We start from the raw sequence: 12,011 nt of genomic DNA, 5'->3' as shown, positions 1-12,011 counted from the left end.
AATGTGTATTCTGCAGAATTTAACAGAACATGTCCTGATCTTCTCTGTGTTAGTACTATATGTCTCCACGCATACATACACAAACTTTGAGATGGTACAGGCTGTTAATCTGATTTCTCTTTATTCTAGGGTTCTCATCATTTCCACAATTTAAAGGGCATGAAAATTCAGGATTAATGCTCTGCTGACACTGTAAGAACACTGGAATTCCTATAGAGATGTGTGAATTGAACCTAAAATGTCCTGCACTGGTAACTTTTTTTTGCATGGAAAGTGACATTTAAATATATATATATATATAAAACACCTTTTAAAAATCCTATTTATTTTGTAATTTGAAGCAAAACCAGACAGAACAAACCAAGTTGTCAGTGTCTATTCAGACTGCTCCTCTTATTTCAACTCTGAAATATCAGAGTGAAATTCACCTCACTCAATTTTAGCTCTCTGGTCGGTTCAGTAGCTTCTGAAGCTTGTTGTGCATGTGTATGGTGCAGCCTGCTGAGTTTTTAGTACAATTGCTCATGGCTAGAGGTGTGGTGGCAACATCCCTACCAGAGACTGGGTGCAGCTCCTGACAGGATGCACCGGACCTGTCCTGTGTGCTCCTGCACACTCTTGGCTCGGTTGATGCATGAGGAGGGGAATCTTCCTTTTTTTAAAACTTTTTAAAGCACTGTCATTGCTTGCTAGCATTCCTGAAGCGAGCCTTGGCAAACCCTTCCTCAGGATTGGCACGCACATCTCTGGAAGTGGTCCTGGGCAGCCGTGGAGGGTTAATGAAGAGAAACAGGACTCAAGCATGAAAGAAGGTAACAAACCTGAGGGCTTAAGCAGATGGAAAGTTCTCGAGAGCCTGTGGGTTTATGATCTCTGCTAGCAATACACCCTGGAAACAATGACATTTAAGTGTATGTTCTAAGAAGATGATTTATTATGATTCTATAAAGCAAAAAAAAGAAGTCTGTACCTTTTCACATCAAGGTTTGGCTTTGTTAATTGAATTCTCTTTACCTTAAACCTTCTTCATCTTTCAGATTAAAGCAATTACAGACTTATTCTTGGTACTGCAATCTGGGATCCTTTAGTGCATGTTAAATGGATAAAGTACAGGATGTATGCTTAAATACTCAATAATAATTATTATTATAATAATTCAGCTCTATAACTACAATGAAAACCTCTAATATTTAATTCCAGCTGGAAATGAAATCCAAATATGAAGTAGATGAAAAAGAAAATACGTAACAGTTTGGGTTCCTCAGGAAAAAGCATATCTCAAACTTTAGAGTAGGTAATACTTCAGGAACTGTGACTTTGACTAGAATATCATTTATATGTCTGCTTTATCTCATCACAAAATGCAAGCCAAATTATTTCATTTTAAAGGGTACACTTTAAAAAAAAAAATCAGTAAATGGCACTTCAAAAGAAACATTATGCTGCTGATGGGAAATAATAGTCAAGCTCTGAAAGAACAGTAAGCAGTGCAAAATGCTATTTGCATATGAATAGTGAAGTGCCATCTGTATTGCAAACCAGCATGGTACTTAAGTTTTTGCCTGCAGATCTTATACACCATGTAAACTGAAGTGAATTGGCATTTGTGGAGGGAAAACTGAGGCACTTGGAAGTAAGAGGCAAGATTCCAAGAGATTCCGCTGGCCTGGAAGACTGGGAAGACTTTGTGCCAAACTTTCTCACACTTTGAGTAACAACAACAACTGTTATGTTCCTCATGTTGACTGTGCTGCTCAAACCATTCCACAAGTAAATCATTGTGTGCAGGAAGCTCAGTAAGCAACACTTGCAGCAAGACTGGAAGGATAACACATAAAATCAACTCCAAAGATTGATTAGCCCCATGCTGATTTAATTTGTCTGATGAGTATGGTGTCACGGTTTAACCAGTCAGCAAACTGAGTACCATGCAGCCGCTCGTGCACTGTGCTTCCCCAACCCTGCTCTGTGATGGGGAGGAGAACCTGAAAAAGGTAAAACCTGTGGGTTGAGATAAGAACAGTTTAATAATTGAAATAAAGTAAAATATCATCATTGTCATCGTCATCATTATCATCATCATCATCATGGAATCATAGTAAGGAAAAAGAGGAAAAGGAATAAAACCCAAGAGAAATGAGTGCTGCACAATATAATTGGTCACTATCCACCAACTGATGCCCAGCCCAGCCCTGAGTAGTGGTCGACCCCTTCCAGCTGACTCCCCCAGTTTATATACTGAGCATGTCCTTCTGTGGTGTTGGATATCCTATCCCTTTGGCCAGTCCAGGTCAGCTGTCCTGGCCGTGCTCCCTCCCAGGCTCTCGTGCACCTCCTCACTGGCAGAGCATGAGAAACTGAAAAGTCCTTGACTTAAGCACTATTTAGCAACAACTGTTATCAGTTGTCAACATTATTCTCATACTAAATCTAAACACAAGCACTGTACCAGCTACTAGGAAAAAAAATATCCCATTATCCCAGCTGGAAACAGGACATACGGTGATGGCTGATGGAGGGAAACCCTACACAGAGATGGAGAGCTGCAGTAGCTCTTAACAGCTAGGGTTTGTTTCCAGGCAGCAAAATTCTCATGCTTCCTTCAGTTCCTCATTAAGCAACAGAAAAGCCTGAAGAAGACAACACCAGATGAAAGTTTCCAGGAGAAGGAAACCCCATGTTCAGTGGTTCCTGATGGTCCTTCAATAGCTTCACCCAGATGTATCTGACAGTATAGCATTAACATTGATTCAACAAGAAGAGACAAAAATACCACTTTACATTTTATCTATTTACAAATTTTAAAGAAATATTTCTTTCTCTAATTAGCAAATTTAGAAAAGCACCTCTCCCTTTTTTTCAAACATGTTTGTCTGCTGGTTCCTCTTATGTTTATTTGTGTATGTGTTTTATGTGTTTGCCCGTGTGGTTCCCCTTGTGTATCACCCACTGATTTCCAGCTCTGCGTGTCTCATCTTCAGACAGTTCAATGCTCTAGAAGTCTGTGGCTTCATTGTGTAGGAACTACTGGAGTTCATGCTCTCAATAGTCTCTTCTCATACTCTGGGTAAGTTTGTGCCAGCCAGAAGAAATGTCAGCAGCTTTAAGGAAGCAGAAAGGAAGGCAAGTTGAGAGAAGCTCATTTAATCATACGGAGAATCATATTTAATGTAGTGCTCTGTAGGAATATCTTTTTTTAGAAATCAGGCCATATGCCATTTCATTTTTCTTCATTATTATTAATAGCAATTTTTTCTTTGCTTTTAATTTGTTTTTCTTGTCTCTGTCTCCATTTTTCTGAATAATGGAGTAATGGTGCTATGCCAGTAGATAAAATATGCAGCAAGACATCACCTGTTACATTACTTTTTGGCTTTTATCCCTAGAAAGCTTGAGAAATTCACATAATCTGTGTAGGCAGGGAAGTGCCATTATCTGTATTTTACAGTCAGGGAATTCAGTCCAGAGTACAGCCAGACTACATGGAGGCAACAGCTCAAATGCACATCATCCCTTTCCTCACAACTGGGAAAATCCAGCTGCACCAAAGTGGAGGCCACCTGTGTGCTGGGATGGTGATGACACAGGCTTAGGGACACAGGAAGCAAGTTTGAAGTTTAAGGTCCAGAGAACACTAGTGTGATATTAGGGACACAAAGAAATAATTTTTTTAAAGGTAGGATTTTCAGTGGCCTAAAGAACAATGATCTAACCTGACATCCTTTGCAAGCACTGGGAATTTTACTGCTGGCTTCACTGGGGGAAGACTAATTTAGACTTTGAAAACACTACTTACTTTGGCATTTTAGCAGTGCATAGGAGATCTCTGAGAGAACTTGATGTCCCAGTTTCCTCTTTATCTGTTTGTTAGTTAAATATTTCATCTAAAAAACATACTTATGCCCGCCTCATATTCTCTCCACCTCATTTTGGTCCAAACTAAAATCCATCAAGCAGTGATGTCATACTGGTTTTAAAAACCTTTAGTTAACATCTGAAACATCTGAAGCAACAGACTGTACATGCATTCTTACTTGGTACATGATTGTATTGTCTGCCTCATGAACAGTAATCCTGACAGCCTGCCAACTTCAGCTGCTGGTTACCAGGCCAAAAGCTGGTTGAATGATGGCCTTAAGTAATGCTCAAAAGATAATGCTAAAATCGAAAGCAGCAATCAATACAATGAAATAGTATTCCGACACTTCTTCTGTTGGGGCCAATATAATGTTTTTCTTGGAATGGATGCTGAATGCTCCTGAATAGGTTCAGCCAGCTGAGTTTGTTTATGCCTGGAAGCTAAACCTGGAAAGCTCTCCACTGTGTTTATCCAAAGTAAGGAGATCACAATATGGTCAAAGGGTTTGAAATTTTTTTAATGAATAGCTGAAGTCCATGTGTTGCACAGCTGATGGAGTTAAAAATCAGAAAAAAAACCTACCTGACTAAGCTACACCGATATTTTTCAAGTACTCAGTGAAACAACAAATGCCAGGTTTGCTTTTTTTTTTAATCTGCTCCTGAAAGGCCAGAAATACTGTGATATTTACATTAAACTCAGTCACTTAATGAAGCTGAAATCAGTTTTGATTGAAGTTTCTAAGTTTTAGTGGTGATGTAACTGAATCTAACATTTTACCAAAATATTACTCAGGCTTTGCTTAGTAAATATTAAGGTGCTAATTAATGGAGTTGCAACCACTCAGGTCCTTACTTTATTTCAAAAGTACAATGATAAAGGCTATTCCTGTTGCCTCATTCTGTTGGATTTTACAGAAAGCAAACATAGGTTTCAAACCAGTGCTAGCAATAAGCCCCTGCATGGTAGAATATCTTCTCCTGCAGCAGTGATTTCTTCTGTGACATTTACTGTGCAGAAGTTAAAAACAATCAGTGGCATTTCACTTTTAGTCCTCTTTATTGTGTGAGCTCCAGGGTAGAACCAAATAAATAAAAATATAAAGTGAAGTCTGCACAACAGAAAGGCTACTCTTCTAGCAGTTCAGTACAGCTGTACCACCAATTTACCTGATATTAGGCTTGGTAGACCACTGCATTATACAAAATTAGTTGTAGATCAGAAAATTTACATATTTACTTATGCCATTATATTGGAGTATTTTTTACGGCTTTTTCCAGTCTAGAAAACTCATAAGCCCCTTCCTTCCCTCCTCAGGAAGGACTCATTCCAAAAGACGTCTGCGATGAGTGATGGTTGGGGCAGTCCAACTGCTTCCCCATCAACTGTGTCATCATCTAGGTGAGCTGGGGCACAGATTGCTGCCATGAAATACCTTTAGTGTCTAAGCAAAGGTAGTGCACATACATAAAAGAGAACAGTTGAAACTTTTTCTCTGATTCTGAATGCTGTGCAGGATGGAAAAATCTGGCCCTGAGAAACTTTAAATCAATACATTTGCTTCTTCAAAAAACAAAGAAGTCCATGATCCAGAGCCCTTTGTAATGACTGCACCCAGGGTCACTTTGCTGTTATGTTTCCAGCAAACAGTATAAACGTCAGAGTATTTTGCTAGTTGTGTTTACTTAGACATTTGTATTAGATTGTAAAAGGCCTTAGCAGAACTTTAGCAAGTCTCAGATCAATGAGGTATACTTATTATTATGTAGCGCTGCTTGGCCCAAAGAAATAATGGTGTTTACTGCCTTTGCTCCATTATGGAAGAGAGAACTTTTCTTACAAGCAGTTAAGCCTTGACAGATAAGATGACCTTACGAGGTCCCTTCATGTATGTTCCTACAGCATTGTGTTCACCTACTCCCAAATGAAAATTCCATCTTTGAGAACTATTCAATGAATTCTTTAATTGCTCAAAAGAAGAAAGAGAGATCCAGAAACCTTTCCTATTAATGCAGTTATTGTCTCAGATCCAGCAACTTCCTTTGCTAGTCAATGCCATTACCAGAGAGACCTCCATACCAGGAGGTTTTCCTGATATTTAACACCCAATAATTTCTTTCCTTTTCAAGCTATTAATATCTCAGGAGTATAAAGGTCTTATTGGTTTGTTGTGCCCACTTACTATCACAGGCATCTTGTTATGTAGGTCTTTCCGTGAATTTACAGAGTGCCATGGCAAGCAGCTTTCAAGACCCATTTGCCTTCACGGCAAAGCAATTCTGCAACATGATTCCAGCTGCTAGTGATGAGAAACCTTTTCATGCGAAGGTATTAACAGTCACCTTATAATTATTTATCGTTGTATCAATATCACTGGTAAGTTTGATGTTTTTGTTTTCTGGTTAATGTTTCCTATTCCCTTTGTTCCTTGACTGGGTGGAGTAGACAGCAATCATATTTCCACCTCACTCATTTTACTAGGCTTAATAGGCCAAGCTTAAAAGCTTGAATAAACATTTTTCTAAGCATCCTAGAATCAAGTATGAGTGATGGACTTTGACATAAGATGCAGGTGTGGTTGCACCACCACCTCCTTTGGCATTCATGCCTCTGTGTCTCTAGTGGAACCATTCCTGACACATGCCAGATCATAACACGTTGCTCACTGAGACATCATGCTGGTAATTCATGGTCATCCTGCAATTGTCTATCTCACTCAAAGCCTTCTTTGCCTCATTTCCAAGTGATTTCCAAGCTTCTGGTTTATGAGGTGTCTACACTTTATGGCTTTCTTGTTCTCAGTTTCTGCATTTATACAGTTCTAGGCTGCCGCTTTGCATCTCAGGATATGGGCAAGCTACTGCAAAGTCAGCAAGTACAGTAACATCCTTTGATAATCACCCCATGTGTGTTTGTATTCTAAGTGGTTTTTTCATGTGCTACATGAGCATTTTTTTTACTACTTTACAGTACTGTAAATCTGCTATGTTCAATGCATCTGGGTTTGAACACCTCCAGTGTGGCAAGTTACTGAATTGTTTGCTGAACATATTTCAGCTCTTTATCCTGAAGATTCATCTGTGCTGCTACTGGTAGAACTCATGTAGATGTAGATTAATGCAGTGGATTGACCCTGTCCAGCAGCTAAGCGCCCGCTCAAATGCTCACTCACTCCCACACCCAGCAGAATCAGGGAGAGAGTAGGCAGAGCAAAAGCAAAAAAAAACCTCACGGGTCAAGATAAAGACAGTTTAATAACTAAAGGTATGAAAAAAATAATAATAGTGATACAAAAGCAATCACTCACCACCTCCCACAGGCAGATGGATGCCCAGGCAGTCTCTGGGCAATGGCTACTTTAGAAAGACAGCATCCTGGGTTTTATATTGATGGGTATGATGTTACATGGTTTGGAATATTGCCTTGGTCAATTCAGGTCAGCTGCCCATCTGTGTCTCCTCCCAGGCTCTTGCCCAACCCCAACCTACTCAATGAGGTAACAGAGTGGGAAAAACAGAAAGTGTTGATGCTGTGCAAGCACTATTCAGCATCAGATAAAAGAGTCATACGTTATCAACACTGTTTTAGTCACAAATCCAAAACACAGCACCACACCAGCTGCTAGGAGGAGAATCAGGTCTGTAGCAGCCAGATCCAGTGCCGAGCTTGCTTTACACCAGCCAGCACAGGATGCTGCTACACCTGTGGTCATGGCTCCAGGTATCTTCTCCTGCCTTGGGTCCCTGATCCTCTGAGCCAAACATGGCTTGAACTAAGGGTTAAGGGCTTTTTTTCTTAGTGCAAGCATTAACAGGTTTACTTTTATAAGGCTACTTTTATAAATTACTTAGCAAAAATTGGCTAACTTTGAAAAAAGCCTCTGTGGGAGGACTGACAGACAGCTGCACAGACAGACAGATGGAGACAGCAAAGAACGTAGGCCAAACCCCAGACAGCTACATGAAATTCTCACCAAGATGCTGGGGGGTGTGGAGTAGAATTAGAGATGAAGCTGAGGAGGCTAAACAGCCTCATTTTATCATTAAATGATGGCTACACAAAGCATTAAGCATTCCCAGTCCAGTCATAATTTCTGCTTCAAATTGCGATCAGAAGTTCCCCATTAACTTATGGGGAAAATTATTGCATAAATTTGGATAGGTGGTTCTGGTAAATGGATTAACACACACGCACTCCATCCCCTCTTTTGGGGCTTTACAGGAAGCATGAAGAAGTTTGTTGGATTCACCCCAAAAGCTGGGCCTTTCCTGTGGTGTTATTGAGTGATGTTTCGACTGACTCATGGGGAGAATAAGGTTGGCATTAATTAAAACACATCAGTGATGAAAATTATATAAATTATCTGTTTCATTTTCACCAAGTGTCTGCCTGTCTCTCTCTCTTGACTACAGGTGAAGTTTGGAGCAACCACTCTCCTAACTCGGGTATCTCCATTAATATCTCGAGTTGGTGGGATGACACCAGCAGCAGCCTGCCTGCTTTTGGCTACTATTTAAAGATCACCAGGACAAAGGCAGTGCACCTCCCAGGTCACCAGGGAGAACATCTGAGTCACAGCTGACTACAGTCAAACTGTTTTCTGTAGTGGCAGTAGCCCAGTGAAACAGGGATTATAGAATCAACTTTATCACTTCATGCAGCTTCAAAGAACGTAACACTCAGGGGAAAGATGAGAGCAGGGAAGACATAAGGATGGCTTTCAGTGATCCTATTCTTCAGTCCGCCAGGTTCCAGGCTGGGCCCATTTATCAGCAAGGAGGGAATAGGAAGAGTTTCCAGAGGGGATTATAATGGCTTTTTATCAGTAAGTGCCAGTGTTTGAAATACTGCCACATAATCACATCCTTGTATTATCCTATTTAGTTTAACATCTCATAGGGGATTTTTAAAAGTATGTGTTGCTTCATTATTATTGAAATCATTGTAGTATGGTGATTGGCAGAATATAAACTATATTGCTAGATAATAACTTTTTTAAGAAATTTAAATGAGACATTTCTTGAAAGAACTTTTTCCAGTCTTTATTGCAGTACCTAAGAAACCTTAAGTTACAATAGTATTTTGCCTTTTCTGTCATTTATGCACCTTTAAGCATTTTTCCCAGAATTCTGTCTTATACCACCAATAGGAACTAAATAAATTGCATTTTACAGACATTGAGGAGAATATTAAGGAGGTATAGCAGATACGATTTTATCGCCTCTATATGCTTCTTGGAATATCTACCACTCTATAGCATTGATAAAGTTCTCCTTTCTTTATGTAGAAAGGAATAAAAAACTCTCCTAAGCTCTTGTACAGAATTATTTTTTCCAGAAAGAAAACAAAACCACTTCACTGGTCGGGAAATTATTCAAAAACACATGGAACATTTTAACAAATGGCAGTACCACCAGGTTAGGGGCTTCAGTGCACCTGAAGCCATTGCTCTGCAGACAGCAATGGCTTGTCAGAAACCAGTGCTCCAAAATAGGGTTTACTGTTTCTGGAAACCGTAAGACTTCCATATTCTGAGAGCAAACATAACAATATTAAAATCTTCTTATGTAGGTATAGATCCTTTGAAGTTTGATCATGTCCCACTTCAGTGAGAAAGGAAAAAATAAAAAGCTTTTTATGTACAACTTTGTCCCTTTGTTACTTCCTAGTTACAGACATTGCAAATCTTGAACTGCAAACTTTCTAAGTGGTGGTACCAAAAACCTGCTGAACTACCACAAATACAGGAGCAACACTTCAGTCAGGATTCATTCTTTGAATCAAAAATGTTGCTGTCTTTGCATCAACAATGAACATTGTTATAGACATGTCAACCAACATTGGAAATTAAGAACACTGTAGTATGCATTCTACCTGCATCTGATGACTTGCCTGGCCTTGAGCATAATGCATTAATGTGTGCTTGCAGAAACCTCTGGCAGAATTATTCTGTGACAAAATTGCTCCTTCTGCAGTAAATTGCCGAGGAGCAACAGTTGCTCCAAATATTATTCAACATATCTCATTTGATAGCAAAAAAAAAAAAAAAAGCAAACCAACCAGCCCCAGGAGATACTTGTGCTTCAGTTTTATCTTCTTGTCACCTTAAATAAACAAAGCAAGCATCTTTTAATTTCACCAAGAATTACATCTTGAAGAGTGAGCAGCAGTAGGAAATTTCAGTTTGGAAGCTGAAAATTGTCTAGCTGAAATTGTTCCAATGTCTATACACATTTGGAAGAGCTTTGCTGTAAAGTATTAGGCATGCTTTTTCCTTTTGCCATTACAATCTCTTAGATCCGGACACTGTAATTTTCATTAATTACACTGGTAGCTATTATAGCTAAGGGGCAGTGTTTTGACCCTGTACACGCAAATGGCTGGGTTATCAAACGTCCTGTGTTATAGTGCAGAGGAAGCTGTTAAGTGGAATGATAAAACAATTTTATCATCTCTTTCCTCTGCTGCTGTTCAGGCTTCCTCTGCATATTTCACTCTCTACCAGCCAGGAGTGCCAAGCATTGTGACTAAAAGAAACTGCACACAAGGATTTATGTGACTGGACACTGTAAAAAAGGTAATGGAAAAACTGCACTTGCAGAACAATATCTGGACAATTAATGACACCCCTCTCTTATTGACAATCCTGATTTCTCCTCTTTGCACTTGATTTTAAGTTCGTTCTATATCTCTGGTGAGAACCTAACTCATCCCAGATGATGACTGTCATGTTCCCACATACCCTTCTGGTGCAAGGAGGGGGGCATTTAGAAGAAGCACAAAACGCCAGCTATAAATCAGACCTGAATTCTCTTTCCTTCTTCTGAAGAGCAGCACCAGTAATCATGAAGGAAGTTACTCACCACTTGGGGTAACAATGGCAGGATCAGACTCATGACCCTGCCTTTAATTCACAGACAATTTGTGAAAATAGACTTGAGTACTAGGACAGTATTATTAAAAACATCCATGAGGGTTTGAACAGCACACCATAAATATTAGCTAGCGTTGCTGCCACAAACATTGAACAAGGATGATAAAACAGTTTTAAACAACTCCTCATTAAATGAAGCTTGTTTGGTCTTGGCTCTGAATATGTGGCGGAGTCTGTGGAGAAAGGACTGGGCAGCTATGTGAACTGAAACCTACGTAACATATGAAGACACAGAGGAGGCAGTAAATCTGCAAAGGTCACTTTAATTCTAGCACTTCCAGCTTTGAGTAGCTGACTTTGCAACAACCCTTTAGCTGTTTAAGTGTGTGTGTAGCATATAAATCAAAACTGAAACACTGCATGAAAACACTTACTAGTTCTACAGAGTTTGAAATCTCATGCTGTAGCCACATTTTCCTACTCAGAATCATTTCAAGATCTGTTGCACAATCTGTGCCTTCTCCCATCTCCTTGGGAGAGCTAACTGTGGGAAGTCAGTCACTGTACCTTCTATACCTTTCTGCATAGATCCAATGTCAGCAAGGACCTTGGCAAATGTCCTCTGAAAATTTTTGCTGAAGTGGCTGAAGACACTCCTATGCCCTTCTGAATGCCCTGCCCTTCTTCTGTTACTTGCTGTTTTCCAATGAATGGTGAGCATTGAGCACTTCACCTTCCAGGGTGATCTTCTTGAAAATTTGGCCTACACCTTGGGACAGTTAAGACACAGGCACATGTTGCTCCTTTGTCTTCCAGAGGATCAATAACCCAAGAGGGTAGGAAAGACGGACAGGAGACCAGTAACATCTGTAAGTGCCCCTGTGAAATTTCTCAGTCTGTCTGCTGAAAAGCCCCTCAGCTGTGCTGGCAAAGCACAGATCAAGGCCGCAGTCTCCTCTAGTGGAAGCCAGTACTGAGTGTCACAGAAACTCATGGTGCTACACCAGGTTGACATAAGTTAAACAGCTATACCTATTTATAGTTCATGGCCTGATAATTATTTAGCCATCAGAAGGCAAAGCTCCTACATTCTACATTGACCAGATACATGTCAGGCCAGGCCCTAGTTTCCTCTCTCCAGAGCTGCAGGTCCATCCCATTGCCACCTGCCCCAAATCACCCCAAACAGAGCTGCCACAACCTTCCCAAAGTGATTTGCAGTCACCCAGGTAGTGAGAAGAACACAACATTAAGGAATTCTGCTCTTGTCTAATTAAG

The sequence above is a fragment of the Coloeus monedula genome (assembly GCF_965178545.1).
Source record: "Coloeus monedula genome assembly, chromosome: 2".
In the NCBI taxonomy this organism is placed as follows: Eukaryota; Metazoa; Chordata; class Aves; order Passeriformes; family Corvidae; genus Coloeus; species Coloeus monedula.
This window is presented reverse-complemented; position numbering follows the sequence as displayed.